This window comes from Belonocnema kinseyi, chromosome 3 (assembly GCF_010883055.1).
Source record: "Belonocnema kinseyi isolate 2016_QV_RU_SX_M_011 chromosome 3, B_treatae_v1, whole genome shotgun sequence".
Taxonomy (NCBI): domain Eukaryota; kingdom Metazoa; phylum Arthropoda; class Insecta; order Hymenoptera; family Cynipidae; genus Belonocnema; species Belonocnema kinseyi.
Window position 1 is genome coordinate 4,317,462 of NC_046659.1, and position 25,921 is coordinate 4,343,382.

At 35.8% G+C, this 25,921-nt stretch overlaps 1 protein-coding gene and 1 long non-coding RNA gene across 3 annotated transcripts in view; both read left to right on the plus strand.

The window, feature by feature from the left end:
• The window catches only part of LOC117169062 (peroxisome assembly factor 2), a 191,200-nt gene that overhangs the window by 14,312 nt on the left and 150,967 nt on the right, over positions 1-25,921 (plus strand). The gene's annotated exons all lie outside the window — the stretch shown is intronic.
• Positions 16,164-21,562, plus strand: LOC117169063. Its single transcript, XR_004466604.1, has 4 exons — positions 16,164-17,653; positions 17,788-17,917; positions 18,042-18,135; positions 21,160-21,562. It is a non-coding gene; the product is annotated as an uncharacterized LOC117169063 (long non-coding RNA).

Sequence of the window (25,921 nt, forward strand, 5' to 3'; positions counted from 1 at the left end):
GGGAACAACAATGACAACACCAAACATAGTTGCAGTAAGTGCGGTTCAAAACAACAGAACGCGCAGGGCTCCCGACAATGGGTCGGCCAACAATGTCGATCAATCTAGAGCTGGGAGAGCCAATGAAAATGGATTAAATACGATGGATCGGCGGGATCTCGCGACCTTTGGGTGGACGGAACGACTGAATCACGACTTGATAGATTGCTACGATGCGAGTGTGGCCCCTGAATGGGGTTACATGGCACGGCTGCATGCTCTGTGGTGCGAGAAACACCCGGAGCTGTCGCACTTTTCGCAGCAACGTCTGCGAAACCATGCTGAAATACTCCGAAAAAGGGGCTATGTAAGCGGAATGCCTACTCTACCACAGCTAGAACAAGCCGGCAACAGAGAAAGAGAGGCGACAATAAGACCAACCGCGGACAGGCATCCAACAGAGGAAGAGCGATGCTTTACGACCCGGAGAAACATCAACACCAAGGTTTCTCTCAAGCCTAAAGATCTGGCTGAAATGGATGACGACCTTCGTGGATATAGTATTTTTCCGGAGAATCCGACCTCTGGGCTATCAATTATTGTGTGTAGAATGCAGCGAGAGCTTTGGCCGATGCGAACCGTAAAACAAAACCAACGGTTGATCATAAGACCAAAAAACGAATGCATCAACTTGCCATAAAGATAGGCCGGACAAGACAGTACGCGTCCCGCATTCAGTGTGTGATTGACTACATCACATCTGGCAGGAATTTTACCGCCAAGGTTCGAAAGTTCGCGTGCGAACTCCGACCCGTTATCACACATTTAACAAGTCAAAGCTGCTGACCATCAGGCAGCATATTGTTGAAAGAATACGGATACTATCTGACGCTAAGAGAAGTCTAGAGCGGAGGGAGAGGTGGGTCAGAGAAAATCAACAGTTTCTCTCTGACCCATCTCGACTCTTCCAAGACCCTCCAGTTACTGTCGAACACCCACCCAAACCAGATGAGGTCGAAGTATTTTGGAGAGAAGTCTACGAAGTTCAGTATAGACTGGACGAAGACTCAGAAAATATAAATAGCTTCAAGGACTTATGTGTTGCCCTCATAATACCTGATAAAGAATGCCCACCCATCACTACCGAGGAGGCGAAAAAAGTATTAAGAGGGATAAAGAACTATTCCGCACCGGGACCAGATTGTATCAAAACCTTCTGGTGGAAGAAGTTTTCTTCAACCCATCAGCATTTGGCCTGTATTTTCACCTCATATTTGAAGTCGGAAGAACCGATTCCGGAGTGGTTGGTGGAAGGGCGCACAATACTCCTGCCGAAAATAAGCAACTTAGCTGACCCGAAGAATTACAGGCCAATAATTTGTCTGAACACACTTTATAAGATATTCACAGCTATCCTAAATGATAGGATTGTTCGGGCAATTGAACCTGTGTGGCAAGAAATGTATGAACAATGAGGCTCAAAGAAAGGCGTAGACGGATGTCGGGAGAACCTGCTCATCGATGGATGTGTCTGCAAAGATGCAGCATTCTACAAACGTGACCTATCGATGGCCTGGATTGATTATCGAAAAGCTTTCGATTCGACCTCCCATAGACTTATTATCTGTCTTTTGGAAATCTTAAAGGTTCACCCGCAAATAGTTAGGTGCACAGAGAGATTGATGCCGCTTTTGAAAACCAGATTTACTATCTCATCTGGAAAAAATCGTATGACAATTAACAAGGTCACCTTTCAGAGAGGTCTCTTTCAGGGCGACACCATGAGCGCACTGCTCTTTTGCCTTACATTATTGCCACTATCTCTAGCACTTCGCCATTCCGACGGGTACTTATGCGGAAAACCTGCAGATCGAAAGTACAAGGTCAGTCATGTATTTTACATGAACGATCTTAAGATCTATGTTAAAAACACAGAGCAACTACATCTAGCTCTAGGGATTGTCGAACGATATACTAAGGAAATTGGTTCACTAAGGTAGGTGTCCAAGAATGTAAATATTCTACTGCCAAGAAATTCAGAATAATTTCGCTTATTTCACTTTAGCGGTACTTTCCTGCGGCAATTGGAGCATGAATCCTTACCATGTTAACCACGACCCTGTATTTCGAGGATATAATCAATCGGCGCCTTGGTAATATGTGACAATTATGTACAGAATCCCCAGCATCCCCAGTCACACGAGTGCTTTTTAAGGGCTTACAATTATTTCAAGTTATGTTTAAAAATAATTTCAACAACTATTTGAAAAAATTATTTTAGAAAAAGTCTGCTCTCGAAAAATTTTCAATCGTTCTGAAAATTTAGATTGTTCTTTATATGAGAATGGATTTTCCTCATTAAGAATTGTTGTGGTGGAAGTTGTTTACAGATATTAAAAGATGCACCGAAAAAGGTCAATTATATTTTTTGAATATACACACATAGACTGGGAAAATAATTTATATAAATATGTCGCAGATTTTTTGTACTCGAATTTACGATAATTTTTGGTTTCAAACTTTAATTCAATTTTTAATTTATAAAATGAATGATTTTTATCTCGAAATAAAATCTCATATTAAATTTAAAAAAAGGGGAATAGTTTAGAGAATTTGGAATAAAAATTCCTAAAGAAGAAAGAAGACGTCTGCCAAAACACTTTTCTACATTTCCTTCGTTCTCCTTTATTTAGTAGAAACTTTAAATATAAGTAAAAAAGTACTGAACTGACTTCAAAGTTTGGGGTCCAAACCATATTTTATGGAATATCTAAACAACTGTGAGAGCTACGAGAAAGTTGTCAATAGGAATAATCTTGCGGTTTTTGAAGCTCTATAGTCAAGGCGAGGAGCGGGAATATGGGTGTAATTCATCTTAAGAACTGGATTATCTCGAGACAAGGCGAGTCCTTTCTTTCCTAAATTATTATAAAGTGAATAAAAAAACTGTATTTGTAAAGTACGTATGCTTCTAAAACCCGTAACTACTGCTCAACACTACAAAATTACTTGAATAGATAACAATTCTAAGATATTTTTTAAAGGGATTTTTCACTGGTAGCAGTTTGCACAAGAACGTGTTATGTAGTGCGTTGTTTTTCAGCTTGACAAGTAGAAATTATTCTTTATTCCAAAATTCCAGATAGCCGCGTATTTGTGATAAAAATAGAAACAAAAATCTTGTTTGCCTGATTGTCAACAATCACGTGTATTTATAATGTGTATGAATCATCGCTAAACCTTTGAGAACAATGAATTGTTAATGCGATATACATGTACAGTGAAACTCTTCTATTGCGCCGGGTTTTGGGCTGGCAGTGGTAGGAAAATAACTCAATAGACAGCCACTTCTGCTGAAAGCGCTTGTGTTTGTCTACGCCTGACTGACCTTCGCAAATCCCGCGCACGCCGGCAGCTCCTGTTACACCTACATGTGGCGCGGCGTCAATTCTCGGAAATGCTATAGAAGGGAGAGCTATTATAGGGCCTCACTGTATTTTGTAATTATAATATTACTGACTTTACGTGTCTTTTTCATCATGAATGACTCTTGTGTTAATTGTGCAATTGTTCTGGCTACTTCTATGATGTTAGGTGTACAAATAACTTCTACCCGCCTTGAGAAATTTCCTTTTTATTTACCAAAATCTAACAAAATGCAAGTATTAATTAATACATTGGTCCTTGGCTTCTACTACTCTTCGCCAACGCTCAGGAAATTGATAGATTCCATGGCGAAAGAAGGCTTGATCTGTACGCTATAAAGTCATCCACAGGACATGTTACCGACGTCTCGAACTCTCGCAAGGTTGGTTGACCTGGAAACTTCTAGAAGGAATTTGGAGGTCATACTTTTAGTGGGCCAGAGAGATTTCTCAGAATTGATAAGTATTGGTAAATATTGTTAAGGTTATATGTAAAAATTTCGTAAGGTGATTGACCTAGGAAGCTTCTAGAAGGAATTTGAGGGTTATTTGTTCAGTGTGTAATAGATTTCTCGGAATTGGTCAACGTATGTTGTGAAATAAGGCTTTCAGGGTGACATTTTTTAAGTAATCAATATGATTTATGATAGTTCTGGAAAGCTTCGAATGCGTTGACCCTCATTGCTTATGTTTATGAAAACATTCCTTTGATTTTAATCACGGAAAATATCTTATTTCCTCTCGAGGACACACGCTTTTCCCACGACTCTTTCTGTTGCTTTTCCAGGAACCTGCCGAAAGCTTATTGAAATTGTGTGTGAAGCGTATGAAACTTTAAAACAAAAAAAATCGAAACGTGTTAGCATGTGAAAAGTCGTTTAATTTTTGTAAACAAAATATTCGTTTATTGAAAACCGTTCTGAATCAACATAGAGGAGCACTACTAGTGCAAACACCTATTGGAATTCTGAATAAACTCAACAGGAAGATATGGCAGTTACAGAAAAAAGGTCAAGCAGTTTTCTCCTCGAAAAGTAAAAAAGATAGAATAAGGTTGGAGGATTTGGATTCAGCTTTTGAAAATAGAATTAGAACAGGTCCTATTGTGAAATTAAAGCATAACGGTTGATAAAACACTTTTTAGAGGGTTCAAACGATATGAATATTTGAAGGTAAATTTATGAACACAAATATCAATATTCAGATAACACAGGCCGACAAATTTTAAAGCCATAGACCACACCTAACATTTCCGAAGGATTTTGATGCGCTGAATCCGAATCCGAGCTCAAAATTGCACCTGTACGTCAGGTTTTCAAGATATACTAACCTAAAAGTGCAAAAAACGCGTTTTTCAGCTGTTTTTGAGGTTATGTAACCGAACAAGAAAAATATCTACCACAAAAGCTAATATGGAATTTGACAGTCCTAATCTTCCCCTTTCAAACCTACTTGGATTTGTTAGGATATCTTTATTTTTCACCAAAATATTGTAATTTGCAATTTTTTATTTTAGCGTTTTAACCCATTAACGCTGAGGTGTTCAGATTTATACAACGCATTCTCTATTGCTGACGGTACTATATTTTTTCTTCAGAATATTATTTCAGGAGTTTTCGAGGGTGCCCTTTCTATTTTATAGAATATATTTTATATATATTTCCTTTATTGGCTGGGCAATTCAAAGTCTTTCCTTGATTGGCTGGGCAATCTAAAGTCTTTCCTTGATTGGCTAGGCAATCTAAAGTCTTGCCTTAATTGACTGGAAAATATTAAGTACTTCCTTGCGTAGCTGGACAATCCCAAGTTTTGCCTTAACTGAATGGGCAATCGTAAGTTTTGCCTTGCCTGGCTGGACGATTCAAAGTCTTGTCTTGACTAGCTGGACGATAAAAAGTCTTTCCTTTATTGGCTGAGAAATCAAAAGACTTGCCATAATTGGCTGGACAATCTAAAGTCTTGCCTTAATTGGCTGGAAAATATTAAGTATTTTCTTGCGAAAAGGAACCCCCGAAAACCCCTCAGATAACATTTTCAAGGGACAATGGCATACCATCTCGGCGTTAATGGGTTAATACGCTAAATTGAAAAATTTCATTTCAAGGTTAGCCCACTTGTAGTGTGGAATTCAATTATTTTACGAAATGTAAACGACTAAATTCGCTGCTCCCTGGGTTAGGTGGGTTAGCCTGCTTATGATTTGGTAGGGGTGATTTCTGGGCTTAGGTGGATTAGCAGGTAGGTGGGTTAACCCACTTGTGGCATGGAACTTCATTATTCCAAGAAAAATACGCGACTAAACTTATTGTTCCCAGAGTCTGGTGGGTTCACATACTTGTGACTTGTTAGGGGTGGTTTCTACCCCTAGGAAACGGCTTCCATAGAAATGAAAAGATACGGGTTCCATATTTTTTACTGTTTTATCAATGTGCAAAGTTTGGTTTCAAACGACTGTACGCTTTTTTGTTGGTATTTTGTGCGGGAACCCGTGTGCTTTTTTTAAAGCCCTAAATTGTGGCTGCCATATTGGATTTTCTAGGGGTTATAACAAAAAACTGACACCGGCAATAGAAAGGGCACCCTCGAAAACCCCTGACATAATATTTTGAAGACAAAATATTGTACCGTCAGCAATAGAGAATGCGTTGTATAAATCTGAACACCTCAGCGTTAATGGGTTAAAACGCTAAAATAAAAAATTTCAAATTACAATATTTTAGTGAAAAATAAAGATATTCTAATAAATTCAAGTAGGTTTGAAAGGGGAAGATTAGTACCTTAAAATTCCATATTAGCTTTGTGGTAGACATTTTTCTTGTACAGTTACATAACCTCAAAAAAAGCTAAAAAACGCGTTTTTTGCACTTTTAAGTTAGGATATCTTGAAAACTTGACGTACAGGAGCTTATAGTATTCTATAATTAAATTGTAGCATTAGTTTAATAAATATAAGTTGTAATGTAGAGGAGAGAGATTAGAGCGGAGAACTGTCAAAACGCACTCGAACCACCAGAAGGACACTTGCGCGCGGGCCACGGACGGTGGTAGGAGGCAACTCACGAACGAGTATCCCCTCTCTACTCACATTAGCCAGACGGGGAGATTCGAGGCGAGCTATAGTGCGCAAGTCTAAAACCGGAATGGTGGGGCAAACGCAAGAACAGCTACCTCCCTCTTCGCGAGCATGCGCAGGGTTGAGAGAAGCGAGCCGAGCCACGGCGCGCGCCCCGCGCCTTGTGTATAAAGGCACGCGTTCGTGCCACTATCTTCACTCGGCCTTCACACGGCACACCGAACGGACTACCTATGATTCGCTTCGACGTCACGGGTAGACATTCCGAATAACACACTACAACGTTCTCCTTATTCTCTATCTCTCCTATAGGGCTCTCCCCTACCTAGGGCTTGATAGTAGAATAAAAATAATACTCAGAATCATATAAATCTTGTCATCTACATGTAACCTCTGCTCTTTTTAGAGCATGTCGTTACAATCGTGCATTAAAAAAAAACTAAACCAGAAGTCCTGGTAATTCAAGGAAAGAAAAGTAAAGAGCAAATAGACCTGGTGCCGTTATCGCAATCAATTTATAGAGTGCATTTGTCCCACGCTACCCCCACTTATTAGCTGATGGCGCGCGCAATCAATTGTATGATCGAATGATTTCGTGAATCATCTCTTAGTTCTACCTGGCTGTTCACTTTTGAGTCCTGGCACAGGAAAAGCAGTGAACTCCTTGCAATCCTCTTAGAGGGGAATCTGGTGAAATGACTTGCTAAGGGAAATGTTAGAAATGTATCGTGCGGAAGAAATCTTATCTAAAATAGTGCTAATGTTTTTCGTTGGGTACGCGTCTTTCTTTGCTAACTCTTTCAGTTTTCTCAAGTCGATACAAAGTCTGTAATTTCCCTAAGACTTCCTGAAAATTACTACGGGGTCACACCGTTTGATCTTACTCGGACTAGTAATGCCCTCATGCTCAAGCTTTTGGTTGAATTTTCGTAAAGATTCTTCAACCTTGGGATAATAACGCCGACAAGCTTGTCGGAAGGGAGGATGTCCCTGGATATCTATATGATGTTCCGACATGTGTGTGGCAGGAAGCTTGGTTGGCATAGGAGGAATTTTCCTTTTATGAAAATCGTCCAAATATTTATCCAACGAAGGCTTTAATTCCTTTATGCCAGCAGAGGCCTGTAAGGCGCAATTCCACAGGGAAACCTCTTATGGATACCTCCTGTGGTAAAGTGACTCCAGAACCTATCATTTGTCCCTGATATGTTCACCCGATACCGTATCCTAATCTCCAAATTCGTGGCTTAAATTTTACATCAAAATCAAACAATTCGGCAAAATCATGACTAAACGAAACTTCACAGTCAAAATTTGGGGCAAAAAGAATTGGCAAACATTTTCTTATACCTAAAAACTTAAGTAGTAAAATGGCCTTTCCTGCAGTCTAGTGGTTGGCTATCCACACAAACTGTAATGAATAGGCGCCTCTCATCAAGTATCATATTTACTTGATCAAAGAGAATCTGAGGGTCCTCAACAACGAAAGAGGGAAGTGATAAGTTTAGAGTGTCCTGTTGCATCACAATTCCAACAAGCGTAAAGCACATCACTACGTGTGCCACCAGCGGTAGTGTTTACTGTGCTTGGTCCTGTTAACCAGCTCCGTGATACGAAAATACTCTTGGCCAACTTACGATACATTGTATCAAAGCCTTTGTCTAAGCACGCTGTTGTATGGATCCCAAATATGGAGCGTCGGTCACCTGAACTACATTGAGAGAGTCCAAACATCGTTTTTTAATTATTATTCCTTCTCAGTAATACTCTCAACGACGCCGTTCGAATGAAGATGGGAGTTTTGCCCGTGTCTCACCGGGTCTTCTATTTGATATTGTCTTAGCCAAATGAAGTGTATTGCATGGAATGTTCTCGGTACCGTAGACAATGACTGGAGAGACTTACGGATTTGTCTCAGCGAAATCAATAAGACATTAAATATAATTGGCAACTACAAATTGAAACTTTTTTTGAATATTGCGGAATGACCAATACGTGGTACTCTCTGTCGTCTGACGTTTTGGGACTGACGCAAACGATCTTCGGGAAAATTATAGGCTCTTTTACATAATCGCGACTTGTACTGCTATGGGAATTCAAGGAGTGTTCAAATTTATCCGAATATTGCACTGCAACATGGAACGCGGTCCTACCTTCTACATCATATGCCGATGTTTTTTAAACGCATTTTCGCTCAGTTTAGACTTAGGCATTTTGTAGACTCGGGTTGGACGACTCCTTACATAATCTCGCCGTCTGTCCGGCTTATAATCACATTGGCAGTAAATATTTTTTAATTAGTCACAATTAAGACCCCAGCAATGTATGGTTAACAATCTTGTCGTCTAACGATTCTAATACCATTAAAAAATTTGTACAAATTGTTCGTGAAATTTTAAAATTGCTTGCGCATATCTTTTTTGCCAGATCTACCTCTTAGAAGTTACGTCCCACATATAATCGACACACTGTCTTAATTTGTACTAACGTGCAACTTATACATATATTACTGTATCACAAATGTCTTTTATTAATTTACTTTCGGATCCCCACTTGCATAGACCGATTGGTACCCAACATGGGTTTTGATTTATTTATTTTGATGTGCAACTTTTATGAAATTTGTAACTGTGTTTCCAATAAATCTACTACTATTCCTTATTTTAGTGGTCTTATTATCAAATGAAAATGCATATATGCTTTTTAAAGTACTTCGAAACATAATAAATAGTAATGATATAATTTCGAATAAATATTAAAATAGTTGCATGGGCCTAAAAAATGCAATTGTAATGTTGTTCCGTGACTTATTTAATTTAGAGTATTTATAATTTTTATAGGTACTTATCACGAAATTTTGAATATCTTGAAGGCTTGCTATTGAAGATTGTTCAATGTTGAATGTGTATCAAAATTCCAAAATTTTGCTGATTTAGACGATCAAAGTTCAAAATCTTTTAATTTGAAAAGTAAAAATTGAAACAATTTTAAATGCAATTCATCAAAATTACATAATTTTCAATCCTGAAAATTAAAACATTTATCATTTTTCATTGTAAATTTTCAAAATTAAGATTTTTAATTTTAAATATTTCAAATTTCTACATTGCTAAACAGTTGCAATTGGAAATTGTTGGATCTTATAAAAATTGAATTCCAAATTATTGAATTTTCAAAATGTACATTTTAAAGGAATGAAATTTTGAACGTTTTTTTTAAGAGTTCAATTTTGAATATTTGAAATTAAAAACTCTTCAATTTTAACCATTTCAAGGATTTAAAATCGAAGATTCCTTAATTTTTAATGTTTACATTTTAAAACAATGCAATTTTTAATCTTTTTCCTTCAGGACCTCAGCGTAGCTTAGAACTTCGGCTGGTTTTATTAGAAGCGCCTCGGGTCGAGCTCGCATCTACACCTTCTTCTGTTTCTTCTTCTTGATTCTGCAGACAGCCTCTGCCTCCATATCCACCTTCTTTGGAGTCGAGGTTGCTACCGCCGATGCGTCTAGGATCCTCAGCTTCTTACTCTGCGGTTTGAAGCAGCCAGCCTCAACGGGACTCAAGGAGATCTCCCTATCTCTTTTCCCGTGTTAGGGAGCGGGAGTCTTCGCAGCTTCTTCGGTCTTTGCCGAGTTGTGGCTGGTGTCCCTTATGGAGCTTCTCTCCATGCGCGATCTCTCCCTTGCTTCCTCAATTTTATCGAGGCCACTATTAAGCCAATCAAGCTCAAATATTCCACTTTCCAATTTGTCGATACCCTTCTCCGTTACAGAATGGGTCTTCTCTACACCGTACTTAATCTTTTTGAATATGTTGTTCGTTTGATCACAGAACGAACAGAAAAGATTATATCATAAAAAATTTTGAAACCCAGAAAATATCTACAATTTTTTTTTAAATAACTTTTTGATAGGCCGTGTGATTTTTGTTTTATTTATAAAAAGCAACATTTAAAATAAAGAATACAATTTTTTTGGATAAACGACACAAACTACAAAAAAATAGAAAGACTAAAGTTATGTAGTATTTGGGGCGTTATTTCTCAATTGTATCCACTCAAAAAGTCACAGTTGTCCGATGTAAGTTAAACGTGGGCAATATGTTGTGCTATTGGATAGTCGTTTATGGGGAAAAAATTGTGTCATGCGGAGAAGTATTGACAAAGGGGGTGGGGGTAAAATTTTGGGATTTTCGCGAGTATTGTCTATTTCGGTGACGTTTCTACTCTTCGAATAACGATGAAGAAAATTGGTCTGGTACAGTTTCGATAGGGGGTTTCACGCCCTTCCAATTTATACTACGAATTTTGTCAAACAATAAATATTTGACTTTTAACAATGAAATTCAAATTAAATTTGCCTTTTTTTCATAAGGCAGGGTTTTTTGTGTTGAAAGAAAGCTTACGGTTTTTTCTATAAGACTATTTAGATTAGAAAGTTGGATTCAAATTTTTAATGCATGAAAATAAGAGTTGAGTACTCCGGTACGCTCATGACGCTGGCTCTCGAGCTCCACGCGTAGCACAACGAGGCACATCTTCATTGTCTCGCTTTTACAAAAAGTCATTTGTTCTTCTTTTATTTTTCGTTAGGTTGTTATAGGAAAAAAAATGAAGACCGCGGTCATCAGTGAGATGAGTTTCAACTTTCATCCGCTAGATGGCAAAGCACTGAAAATTCCCCAAGTAAAAACAAAAATTTACGGCACTTTGCAGGTTTTTTATATAATTTTTTTATTTACATTTTCGAAAGTTGAGTAATGGCCACGGCACAAAAGTTTCGCGACATATTCTACTTTTATTGTAGCTTGAATTTTTGAACTTATGAAATTAAAATATTAATCTTAAGATAAAATAGCATTAAAAAAAACAGTTTTTGAACTTCAGCTACCATACCAACCCTTGGCTATTTTTTAACTATATATATAACTACGTAGATTAGAAAGTGGGATTCAAATTTTTAGTTTATGAAAATCAAGTAATTGAATAAGAGGTCGGGTCGAAAAAGTGGTTTTATAGATTAAGTAAAATTAAAGCTGGGATACTTTTTTATGCTAATCTCTGGTCTTCTATCTGCCTCTTGTTTAGCCTTTCGTTTTTTTAGTGACAGATGTTTTAAATTTGTTTCCTAATTTTCGTTTTGTTCTCTTTTGGGAAGTAATGCTATTTTACATTAAAATTATTATTTTAATTTCATAATTTGAGAAATCCAAGTTAAAATAAATGTAAAATATATGGCGATATTTTTGTGCCGTGGCTATTACTTAACTTTCAAAAATGTAAATAAACAAATCCTATAAAAAACCTGCAAAGTATAGAGGAAGAGAGATGGGGTGAGGAGTGTGAAGGGGGGAAGGGAGGGGGAGAGAGCATATGTAGATCTAAGATTTGAACAAGTATGGTACATGTGTCTAGAGTTTGTAGTTCTAAGGTTTGTAGGCTAATAGTTTATGGCTCAAAGAAGTATAGCGCAAGAGTGATAGGCCGGAGAAGGGGGAAGTGGGAGAGAGTATATATAGATCTAGGGTTTGAACATGCATGGTACTTGTGTCTAGGGTTTTCTAGTTCTAAGGTTTGTCGGCTTATGGTTTGTGGGTCAAAGTAGTATAGTGCATGAGTGATAGGGCGTAGTAGGGGTGAGGAGAGGGGAGGATATGTATATCTTGTGTTTGTACATGTATGGCAAATATATATTAACAGAAATTGATATATTTTCAAAATTTTCTTTGGGCGATTCCAGTAAAAACTAAAAAAAAGGACAGGTGTGATAGTTACATTTAAATCAACTACTGTAAAAGGACGTGTTCCAAAAGATTTATATGTAGATAAGGGTCGAGAATTTTGCAATTCAAGCTTTGAAAATCTTAAGAAAAAATATAATGTTAACATATATGTAACTTTTAGTAATTTAAAAACGCCAATTTGTGAACGATTCAACCGAACTCTGAAAAACAAAATGTGGACTCAGTTTAGTTCGCAAGGTAACCACGTATACTTAAATATTTTATCAGACTTAGTTTTTTTCCTATAATAATACCGTACATAAAACAGTTCAAATGAAGCCAAATCACGTTACAAAACAAAATAAAAAGAAAATGTTAGTAAATGCATTTAAAAAGTTTGTAGTAAATAGAAATGCTATGCCAAAAAAGTGTAAAGTATTTAATTAGAGATTATCAAAATAATCTGGTATCAGGTTGTTTTCATGAAGCAGAATTAACCAAAGTCAAATACTCAGATATTTATTTGGTGGAAAAAGTACTTCCAAAGAAAAGAAATAAAATGTATGGGAAATAGTTAGGATTTTATAAGCATCATAATAGTTGAATTGATAAGTTTAGTATATAATTAATATGTAAAAAATTCATGTTTTAAATATTCCATGTTATATTTGATCATTTCCAGAAAAAGCAGCATTGAAATACCTACATCAAGTTCTATATTTAGTTTTCTTTTTAAACAATGAATCATATTTTACAATATAACACCCGACTTCTTCAGTATAAGTCACTTGTGTTATCCTATAGTGACTCAGTTATTGTTTTAATAGTCATATCTAATATAGTTACATATGGTTCTATTAACAAATAAAAATAACAATGTGTTATACAATTTTTAAGTTCACAGAGTATAAACAAAGTTGTTTTTCGCCAAAGAAACGGATAATATGAATCACCTGTTCCTGGTTGTTGTATTGCAATAACATTTTCACCGAGATGCAGTCCAAAACTTAATTGAAAACCTTCATATTTAAGAAAATTACAATTTACATTACATTGCTCACCATTGAAAGATAATTTAAAAACTATAATGAAACATTTTAACACTTCCCAATCATCTTCACTGAGAGCGTTACAGCTTCGAGGATAACTTCTCGTGAATTTGATACATGATGATAAATTTCCGTCTTAATAAACGTGCAATCCAATGACAGCTTGTTTCGTAAACGATGGATTCAAATTATATGCTGTTGTCATCATCATTTGACATTTAGGGATGTATCGCATATTAATTATTTAAAAATCAACCTTATCCACACCCGTAGAAACTAATTCAATCTGATTGAATTTCCCTCCTAGATATTCTATGAAAACCTTCTCAGTAGCCTCTTTTTCAAATCTTCAAGCACGGTTGAATTTTCATCAAACACCTTAACCCTTCGTTGCGGCAGAAACACGATACAGCTATTTTCAATTTCAGAATACAATTCCGAGTCCGTACTTGGTTTCAACTAGCGTCAGATTGAAAATTTGATAAGCCCCTCCAACAGTAAAATCCTTAGCTTCTTTGTTGCTACCACATTAGCAGCTTTATTTAGTTTTGAAAAATTAATTTCTTTCACTAAGATTTACAGACTCAAATATTTTCAATAAAAAATTATACTCAGATATTTTCTTATAGTCTAAGATCCGAATATAAAACGATCTTCACCCATTTGTTTACGCGATGCAAAGTATTTTATATCAAAGTTAATATGTTAAAAAATATATTGCGAGTAGTTTGCCTAAACAATTTCATTCAAGACTATGATTAGTTAAAAATTCAAAAATGACTTTTAAAAAATATTGCAATCGTTTGTTTACGAAACAAACTATATACTAATCGAAATTACGAAGCTTATAGAATATGCAAGCGTCGGGTTGTCTATTTTTTCCCGTCGTAACTATTGGCTTGGCAGATATAAACAGGTAAGTCAATATTAGTATTTTGCACAAATCTGTTTACGCAATAAACCATATATCATAATAAAGATAATTTTATTGCGAACACTATGGCATAAGTTCTGCAAAAATCTGTTTTGAACTCCGGTTGTCGAGTTTTAAAAAGCATGTCGAAAAATCACTTTTTCGAGTTTTTAGAATAATTTTTTAGGATTTGAAAAATGTGAAGGGAAAGCATGGGGGCCTGTAGAGAATTATCTAACAAAGAATTTCATGTATAAGACATATGGATTTGACATCCCTAACACACCCCACGGGTACCAGAAAACTACCCTTAAAACAAAAAATTTCAATTTTTCATGAAATCCACCATTTGAGCACTGTAATCTAGTATTTTTTTACTGGAAAACATTAATATTGGTCTAGTGGAATATTTATTATCATTAGTTAATTAAATTTTAATCATTTAAACAAACGGATCCGGTTTAAATGATTTTTTTTTCGAAATTTTTTTGTTTTTTCCCCTTAAAATAATTACCATTAGTTTATTGGAATATTTAATTAACCAATGTTGTTAAATATTTCACTTGACCAGGGGTCTCCAAAGGTAGATCTTGTATCTACAGGGTGATTTTTTTTTGTACTTGATGTTTTTTTTTTTAATTTAAAAATTGCGCGCCGCCTGCCGCCATTGTCACAGCGCAGATTGTAAACGTCAAATCAGTACAATTTTTACCATAAATCGCTACACACGTCGAGAGCGAGCCGAAATTATGAAATTTTATTTTCAAAATCAGTCCTCGGTTGTTCTGACGCAACGTGCATATATAGGGGCGATTACGACTGGCCGCCATGGCCTCCTGATATGTCGCCTCCTGACTTTTTCTATGGTTCTACTTAAAAAATAAGGTTTATGTCAATAAAAATGAAACTCTCGAGCAACTCAAGGCCATACTCGAAGAAATCGCTGGAATCGGACCGGAAACACGGGAAAAAGTGATGGAAAACGCCGAAAAAAGGGCTGATTCATGCGTGGCTGATGGCGGTGGTCACTTACGAGTCATTGTTTTCAAAAAGTGACTCAGAAGATGTGGACTGTGACTGCACCATATGTCTAGTCGGGAGTGGTGCTGACTGAAAACAGATGATTTGGAGCGATTCGCGCGCCATATGTTGGTCATTCTAAGGACTTATTGAACTACCCTCGTACAAATGAAACTCAATTCAGCGGCGATGTTAACCGTACACTAAGTGAGGCCATGATAACATCCATGGCAGAGTGTTTTGCCGTACAACAAGGGGTTGTAAATATGCCCAGTTATGATAGAAAAAAATATGCCCATAAGAGACTATTCAAGGTATTATAAATGGGGAATCATCCGTGCCAGCAAATTGTGAAAGACAATATCTTAAGACTGTTTTAGCACGATTAAAAGGTGCGGCAAGAGACTCCATTTAAGGAAAAAATTTTACAACCATAAATGATTTAATAACGCACTTAAAACAGCGTTTTGCACCTCGTAAATCTTATGCGTAGCATTTACACGAAATTTCAACCATCAGTATGAATCGTGAAGAATACGTGAGTGAATTTTTTGATAGGATATCTCTTCTAAAATCAGGAGCCCAAGCGGCCCTTGAAGAAAAATATTCAAATGTCGGACAACTATATAGGGCGTCTCGAAATTTTTGCAATACAGAAAAACCTTTTATATTTTTTCGAAGTATCTTCTACCGCAGTGAATACACTTTTCTATATGTCGAAATCAGTTATGGAACCAACCCTGCTACTTTTCTTCTGGAAGATCTGTACATCGTTGTTCCCACCATCAAAAGGTCAGTTTCGTTAGTAAATCGACGCCCTTTTAGTTGTTTTTTTACTTCCGAAAACAAACCAAAGTCACAGGGAGGAAAATCTGGACTGTAAGGAGGGTGATCTAGAATAGTCAGTCCAGATTTGACCAAAAAAGCTACTGTGAGCCGGTGCATTGTCGTTGTGGAATAGCGAGGTGCTGAGTCGAGATTTCGGCCTGATGTTTTTGATTTGGTTTATGACTTGGGGTCAACACACCTGAGTGTACTAGGAAGAGGTGACTGTACGCTGGTCTTCCAGTACGACCATATCCTCAATGCCGCGTTTCCCAAAGAATACTGCAATCATTCTTTTTGTTTACAGATCGAGACTTCCACACCTCCACTGGAGCATCCTCATCCTCAAACAGCCAGATCTTGTTTCGTGATTTTGTTTGAACGTCGTAATAATTCAGCCAGGTTTCGTCGCCCTGTTAGAATACTATTTACATCCCGAGAAGATACCGATTCAAATCTTTTTAGCATTTTTTGGCACAACCTCACTCTCGCTGTCATTTGCTCCTCGGTCAAAGCATTGTGGTACCCATAGAATACAAACCTTCCTAACATTTAAATGTTCATGCAGAATTCGATGGACTGCTGGTGCACTAATGTGTAAAGTTTGCTCTATCTGCCGGCACTGTCTGCCGGCAGTAGATTATTCACAGACGCAATGTTTTCCGATGTCACCAATCCCGCCGGTCGACCTGAACGCGAGTCGTCAGCGAGACCGAAATTTCCTCTTTCGAACTGTTTGTACCATCCGAAAATTGTTGTGAGATGCGGACAATCCTTACCCAATACCGCAAACATTTCCTCAAAACTTTAGTCTACACTTAAACCGCGAGAAAAGTTGTATCGAATAATCGGAAGATATTCTTCCTTTGTCCACGACGCCATTTCTGAATCGTTCCGGGCTGCGTGCTTAGACTGTACTGAGACCTGAGTAAACATAATCCCGCTTGCCGTATGGACGCAGCGACGGGCAAGACGGAAGAAGAGCGTCAGACGAGTGCACAAATCTTTTCCTTTTTGATTGATATAGGATCCGATATTAATATTATCAAACTAAATTCGTTAAATGAAAAACTATTTGTAAATGAAGATGAATCTATAGACATAACGAAATTGACTCAGAATAGATTTTCCACTATAGGCACATTTAAACTACGCTTAGAAAAATCCATGGTAGATTTTCATGTTGTCTCTCCAGATTTTTCTCTTGCTACAGATGGAATTCTAGGAAGAGGATACCTCTGACAAGAAAAGGTTAAAATTTCATTTTGGTTTAATTGTATAATTACCCATTCAAAACCTTTGAAGCCGATTCCTTTCATTGATAACGAGTCAAAAGTCGCGCAGGATCAGATAACTGATTATAAAGGAGCAGGCTTAAAACAAAAACTCAATATAAAAGCCACCGAGAAATCTGAACTAGACAGTGAAGCGGAATTCGATGAAAAATTAAATTCAATTATAAACCAGAATGAAAATGAACCAGATGAACCTAAAATTCCAGAACTATTATACGAAAGAAATAAAAAAGAAAATACAAATGCAAGTATTCCAGAACAAATAAAATCTGTTTCAAACGTAAAATTTTCAATAAAACAAAAGGGCGAGGAATTACATCAAGCAAAAGCACCCATCAGTCATTTAAACTGTAAGTTATTGACTGAAATTATTGTTGATGCTGTAAATGGTTTCTGCCACCGCTTAGCTTACTGTCAAGAAGTAAACGGAGAACAGTTCGAGCACTTACGTGGAGAATATTGAACATCTCATTCTCTATTACAGATCGTGAGAGGTAAGGGGACTCACGATAAACAAGCACCTCATCGTGAGAGGCAAGGGGACTCACGATAATCAAGCACCCCAAAGGGAACAGAATTTCCTACTTTCATGTCGTTCCTCGGTAACGCTAAAAGTAAGACAAGAAAATTAATTTCTTGAATGCTAAAAAAATCTTTGAGTGATGCATTTAACGAGTTTCATTCTCTGAACTAATAAAAGACATGTTTCTGGATTAAATACGGCTTACTGTTTTGCAGAAATTGTTTTCTGATACTCAACAATGGGACGCAAGCGAAAACACTAGCTCAATCTTTTGAAGTTTCTCCAAGAAAACTACAATTTTAATTAAAGGTAAGAGATTATAAACACAAAAATTGAAATACTCACTTCAGCCTTCATATTATTATTCCAATAATTTTAATACACGATAGCATATGTGTATAGAGGTGAGAGTAGTAATCAAAAGTAAAAACTCTCATACTAAATTAAATAAAACAACAAATAAATTATACAGCAATAATCCATGCTTTTATTTAGATTCTGGGGTGTGCCAAAAGATATATGTGATCAAGCAAGATTAATGAAATCTCCCTATCTTCCTCTATATTCAATCAATTGCGAATTTCTCAAGAAAATCAGGAAATGTAATCCATCGGTCAGCTGTCTACACTACCAAGTTTGCACCATGTTAACACTTGTTCATGCTTTATTTTACCCAGTGTAGGTAAAATAGGTTAAAATGAAAATTCTGAATCGTCACTTCAAAAGTAAAATCCTTGTAGCAAAATAATTTAGAGTATAAATATAATTTAAATCAAATATACAACTACGAAATGTCCTCCTTATCTACATGCACTAAAACAGTAGAATACAGGTCGGTAAGAAGGAAATTGCAAAGGACTCGTGATGCTAACATTTGTGAAACCAATACCCTTCGCTATTTTTTTTTCTCCCGCCAGATCAAAAGTAGTAAACGAGAGATTTCCAATTCGAATATTAAATAAAAGATCAAATTATTACAATGCTATAGATAACATGAATAAAACATGACCGATCAAGCAAAAACAAAACAAAATTTTCGTATTCATTGAGACGCGAACTTATGATCTTGTGCGTATCAGTTTAGAAGGTAGCCACAGAGCCACGAATTCTTTTCTCAATCAGGCGCAGCAGATCTATTAACCCTACATGAATTGGAAGTGCCTTGTAAACATCATGAAAAGGTATTTTGATTGTAAAAATAATGGAAATAAGCCAACACAAATATTTCAATATGAAAAATGAACAGACATTATTAAGCAAGAGCCAATTTTACGCTAGAAGGGTTGAGAAAATTTACTTAACTGCAGATTTCCCCCTAAAAATAAAAATAATGAAAAATAATAAAACGTGAAATCGTCTAAAATAAACTAAAATAATAAAAAAATAAAAGTAAAACGAATAAAATTAAAAGAACGAAAAAAGCACGATAAACAAAAATACCAAATGAAATCATAGCTAACTAAAAATTACATAATAATACAATAGATGACATTTAAATAACAAAAACTCATCGGTGACGATGAGATTCTAAGGAGGGAGGACTGTTACATCCTTAAAATTTAAAACCAAATTTAAACCGCAATCATAAAACTAAAATGATAAATACATCAACTAAAAAGCAGTAGGTAATTACTTATATGGTAAGCCACAAGTAGTAAACTACGACCGATGATAAATAGGCAACGGTCAATAAAGCAATAAACGTCAGCTAATTACCCATGCGTTAGCATAAGTATACCGACTTATTCAAAGCATCGGTAACTTAGAAATGTCAGCTATCCTATTAAAAATGTTATATATTACACCTAGATAATGAAGGGTAATTAAATTGTATACCATCTAAGACTACAAAACGATCACAAGTAAAACTGAAAAGTAGTAACATGACTATACAGTTAAAATAAGTAATTGATGTTTAGCCTATAGAAATTAGAATTAAGAAGTTGTCTAGAAAAGAGGAAGAGAAGAGTAACGAAAATACAAATGAATAATAAGGAAATCCTAAAAAGGTGACAATAAAATTAAATTATAGAATATGTTGAAAATATAGATAAAGAGAGCAAAAGTAGATACGAGACTTTGTCAGTACGTGCCTCGTCGACTTTTCTCGATCGTACGTGCCTCGTCGAGTTTTCTCAATCGTACGTGCCTCGTTGAGTTTTCTGGATTTCAATTAAATTCTGGTTTAAAATTTATATTTTCGCATTGAAAGGAGAAATGAAATATTTTTGGATACAAATTCCACTATATTTTGGAAAATTTGTTTGGTTTTGAAAATGAAAAATCAAAAATTCATTTGCTCTGGTATAAATTTAATCTTTCTTGGATAAAAATGCATTTATTTGGTAGAGAATTTAATTATTTTTTTAAAATTCATCCTTCTTTGGTTGAAAAAGCTCGTCTTTTTGGATAGAAAATACACTTTCTTGGGTAAAAGTTGAACTGCTTTGTTAAGCATTTATTGTTTCGATTAAAGGCTTATATCTTTCGTTGAAAATGTAATTGCTTAGTAGAAAAGCCTTATTTTTTGGTTAAAAATTAATTTCTTAACTGAAAATGTAACTGTTCAATTTTTTTAAAATTAATCCTTTTCAGTTGAAAGTTCTACTTTTTTGTGAAGTTTGAAATTTTATTATTGTTAGATAAAAGTGCATCAGTTTCGTAGAAAATTAAATTTTTTCTGAAGTCATATTTTTTTTTTGAAACTTCAATTTTTGTAGAAAAAAATTGTCTTCTGGCTTGACGGTTGAACAATTTAGATAAACTTTTATTTATTTCTTGCGTTAAAATTCTTTATTTGTTGAAAATTCTTTTTGTTTTTAAAATTCTTTTGGTTGGGTATAAATTTGATCTTTTTTATTCACATATAAACTATGGCACTTTTTTGTTGGGAATTTATCTTTTATGTTGAAAATTTTACTCTAGTATTAAAATTTAAATGATTTGGTTCAAAATTCAAGTATTTTGTTAAAAAGCCATCTTTTATAGTAGCAGAAAAGACATTTAAATAAAAATTAATAAATTTCAAAATTTTAAATTCGTATCTGAAAGACTGTTTTATTCCGGCCATAAAGGATTCTATGTTACAAGTATTACGAGATTAAAATTCTGGTATTTGAATATTAATGATTAAGGAAAATGAAAAATTAGTAAAGGAAAAATCAGGGAATAATTTTGAAAATGAAGTTCTCGGACACCCTGTTTAATTGTACTAGCCATAATTAGCAGAACATTTTGTTTCAAACTAAAAATTACGTACAGTAATGGGGGGGGGGGGTCGAAATATTTTGTGACAGTTCTACAATCTACTACAATCTTGTACTTCACTTTCAGAGGCAGCTCAAAACTGTTCCCATTTCGAGGCTAATGAGATCAAGAAGAATTTCAAGAGCATATGGAGGAGGTTTTACGCTACACGAACAAAAGATGCTGAGGAGGGAAGTCGACCGACTCTCACAGGAGGTGCCTAAAAATGAGGATTTTGGAGAGCCCTTACAGACAGACGACGAATATTTTGCCGACGATGAAGTTTAGGATTGATTATGTTTTTTTATTATATTAACTAACGTAAAGTACTCTTCAGTTTTTTAAAGCCTTATAACTCATAAAATTGATATTATTGGCAATTTTATTCATTGTTAATATTTATATTAATTTATCTTCATAAATAAGTGTTAATTTTTCTTCAACCTTTGTGAAAAAAATCGAAAATGGTTCAGTTTATTTGAAAATATGAAAAATAACCTTTACAATACGGATTGAAAAATATTGTATTTATTTTTTAATAAAATTTATGTTCTTATTTATTTAGAAAATTTCTTAATGCAAAATTTATTATGATTTTAAAAGTTTATGCTACTCGTAGAAGGGATGCACTTCATCGGCATGCGGCCGACTCGCAAGACGTGCGAAGCATATGCCAAGCATATGCGGACACATCCGTTTGGTGATCTGCGTGACACGCGTGATGGTTTATTCGCACTCGTGCCCGCACCTTGCGAAATATAAGAGTAAAATTAACGTAATTAACATGAGATTCATGCACATAATATGCGGGAAAACTCTGATTGACAAAATGAGTAACGAGATAATTCTCAAATAATGTGATGCAGAAGAGACGCTAGTAGACACATGGGAAAGAAATCGGTTAAGATGGTTCGGACATGTTGAGAGAATGCCAACTGAACAACTAAGGAACCAAGTGTTTCAAGGTAAAGTAAATGGCAGCGTGCCCAGAGGCAGAACGCGGAAAGAATGGTTAGAATTCATGAATGAGACCCTAGTTAGAAGAGACATAAGAAGCCTAAAAAACAGGAGAGTCTGCATGACGAAATTTATGTACGTAAAATACGCTAGGGAAGTATGTCTAAAAAAATTTAAACGCCTTCCTCATATTACTCCCTTCCCCACCGAGTGAGTCACGCCTACCCCGAAAGGGAAATGGTTTAATGGTGTAATAATAATAATAATAATAATAATAATAATAATAATAACAATTGATTATACCCTAGATGTGCTGCATATAGGCTACAGTCTTTATCTTTGCAGGTGGCGCCCAATACATAAGAGACACGGAAAGAGTTTTGGGAAAAGAATGAAATCAAATATTTCGTGTGTGCTTCAATTTCACAGAAATTGAAATGTTCGAAGAAATGGTTTTATAAACATATCGAGTGATTACACCCATGTGAATGCTGCGTAGGCTACAGTTTTTAATCATGCAGGTGGCCCAATTGATAAGAGTCGCGGAAAGAGTCTTGGGAAAAGAATGTGCCCCCGAAATAAAAATATGCGTTTAAAATCGTGCTTAAAATCGAATCAAAATTTTCCATAAACATAACCAATCAGGGTCAACGAAATCGAAGCTTCTAGGAACTGACATAGGTCATATTGATTACTTAAAAAATGTCACTCTGAAAGATTCTTTTCAAACCATACGCTGATCAATTCCGAGAAATCTCTTGAGCGCTAAAAAAATAATTCTCAAATTCCTTCTAGAAGCTCACTAGGCCCTTCTCCTCACGACATTTTTAAATGTACCCTGAAAAATATTTACCCCCAATTATCAGTTCTGAGAAATCTCTCTTCTAGAAGCTTCTAAGTCAACCACCTTGCGAAAGTTCTAGACTTCAGTAACATCGGTGAAGGAATTTGTATCCAAAAGTCCCCCTGTTATACTAGTTTTTACCATTATTCGTACTTTAGATTCAATTCGAATTTGGTGATCGGCTAAGCTGTTTTGTAACGAGGGAAAAAGGTGGTAATCGGATGGCACAATGTCTGGAGTCAGTTGCGTGTGGCAGAATTTCCAATTGCAATTCTTCTATGGTTTTGCGGACCACGGAACTTTTATGTGGCCTAGCGTTATCGTATTGGAATATTACTCGTCTCCGCTCATGCCCAGAATATCATCTCTTTCCTTGAATTTTTTTCGCCAAACGGTTCAATTGAAAAGAATAACGTACGTCAATGTTACTCTTTTCATTTGAACCGTTCGGTGAAAAAATCCAAGGAAAGTGATAATATTATGGGCCTGTACGGATAGCAATATTATTACAGAATGGCAACGCTAAGCCACATAGAAGTTCCGTGGTCCGTCAAACTATAGAAGATTTGCAATGTTAGATTCTTTCGCATCCAGCTTCTCTCCAGATATTGTCGCGTCTAATTTCGATCTGTTTCTTTCGTTAAAAACAGCTTAGCTAAGTACCAAATTCTAATTAAAGCTGAAGTGCGAAACAAAGGCGGTTAACTTTATAGCGTCATAAGATCAAGCCTTCTTTTGCCATGAAGTGCATCAATTGCCTGAGCGTTGGCGAATAGTAGTAGAAGCTAATTGCCTCTATACTAATTAATACTTGCATTTTGGTTAGATTTCTATAAGTAAAAAAAATCCCCTTAATTTATTCATGGCACTTAACCTGAGTGAATTTAGTGATTCAACCTAAAGCTGCATTGAAAGTATATTAGGAAATTACAAGAAAAACAAAAGACAAATACAAGAAAACCTATTTATTAAAAGAAGCATATGACTTAAATTATTCCTTCTTTCATGATCTACAAATGTACAGAAATATTTATTCTAAAACTCAATATTTTCCTTAATTATTAAAAAAAAAATTGAATTGAAAACCATGCACGCACTATGACTCTTGTTTCCTATTAATTTGACTAAAATTATATGGAAGTATGAAATGTGAACGAAATCCACTTTAGGCCAAAAAACACCACTTATTGGGGTCCCCCCTTTAAATAAAAAAAGAGAAAATTATGTAAAAAATTTATAAAAAAAAATAATTGATAAAAAAATAAAATTATATATATATATATAGGGTGTCCAAAAAGTCCCGGGACAGCCAAATAAATCTTTAGGTACAATTTTTTTGGAGAAGGTTGAGGTCATTCTTGAAGTAACTTCAAACGAGAAATCCAGTAGTGACCTTAGTTTTGACCTTCACCATGACGTTCATGGTTATTTGAAGGTCACCTTTGCTTTTCAAGTGGAAAGGCCTATTTTTGGCATTGGAAATCTAAAGAGCAAAAAATTTTACGTTAAAAAGTGTATGCAGGTAATAGGTAAGGTTGGACCTTGGTGGACATATTAAGGTCATTCAAAATGGAATATGGTCTGAATAATTTTTCGCAAGCCAGCTTGTGAAAATTATCCTACGCTACTTATTTACTCAAACAATGTTCATTAGGTAGTGACCATCGAGTGACCTGAACCATGACCATCAAGGTCATATCAAGATCATCCTTTGTTTTTTCTTTGAAACGACTCTGTTTGACATCGGAAATGGAAAGAGAGAAATGCAATAAGAGAGATTGCTGGAGACATTTTTGATGAGACATGGTTTCATCAAGATAGTGCAGGTCCTCATTACGCAGTTGATGTTCGCGCTTACTTAGATCCAATATTTGCTAATCGGTGGGTAGGACGTAGAGGAACAATTTAATTGCCAGCTAGATCCCCTGATTTAACACCTCTAGATTAATTTTACTGTGGCTATATCAAGGATCGAGTGTACAAAACAAAACCTGAAAACTTAGTAGAATTTCAGCACAGGTTAATAGAAAAATCAGTTCTCATTCCAACTGAAGTGATTGTTGATGCTGTAAATGGTTTCTGCCACAGCTTAGCTTACTGTCAAGAAGTAAACGGATAAAAGTTCGAGCACTTACGTGGAGAATATTGAACATCTCATTCTCTATTACAGATCGTGAGAGGTAAGCGGACTCACGATAAACAAGCACCTCATCGTGAGAGGCAAGGGGACTCACGCTAATCAAGCATCCCAAAGGGACCAGAATTTCCTACTTTCATGTCGTTGTTCCTGGGTAACGCTAAAAGTAAGTCTAGTGTTCTAAGAGAAAATGACAGTGAGGTAGTGGATGATCCACGAGCTACCTTTCTAAAAAAACCTATGACCTGATTACATTTTTCGAAGTAAAATTCTCCGTTCTTTCAATTTCTGATGTCAAACAGAGTCGTTTCAATTAAAATACAAATAGTGACCTTTATATGACCTTTATGGTCATGGTCAAGGTCACTCGATGGTCACTATTAAATTTACATGGTTTAAGTAAGTACGTAGAGTAAGAGGATGATTTTTACAAGCTAGCTTGCAAAAAATGTTCAGACCATAGTGATGTTTGAATGACCTTGTTACGTCCATCAAGGCCACAACTTACCTATGACCTGACTACACTATTTAACTTTAAATTTTCCGCTCTTTCGGTTGCAATATAAAAAATGGGCATTCCCATTTAAGAAAACCATGGTGACCTGGAAATACCCATGAAGGTAATGGTCAAGGTCAAAACTAAGGTCACCACTGGATTCCTCGTTAAATATTACTTCAAGAATGACCTCAACCTTCTGCAAAAGAATTGTACCTAAATATTTATTTGGTCCTACCTGGACTTTTTGGACACCCTGTATATATATATACAGCCATATGCAGCAGAAACCCTTGGTACAGGAACTCTCTATCCGCAACCCGTGAACGCGTTCGCTGGCTTTGTCATAGGTCCGTCAGTTTGATTCTAGAGGAATCAAAACCGAACCGATTGAGGTTTCAGTTTTGATGGTAGA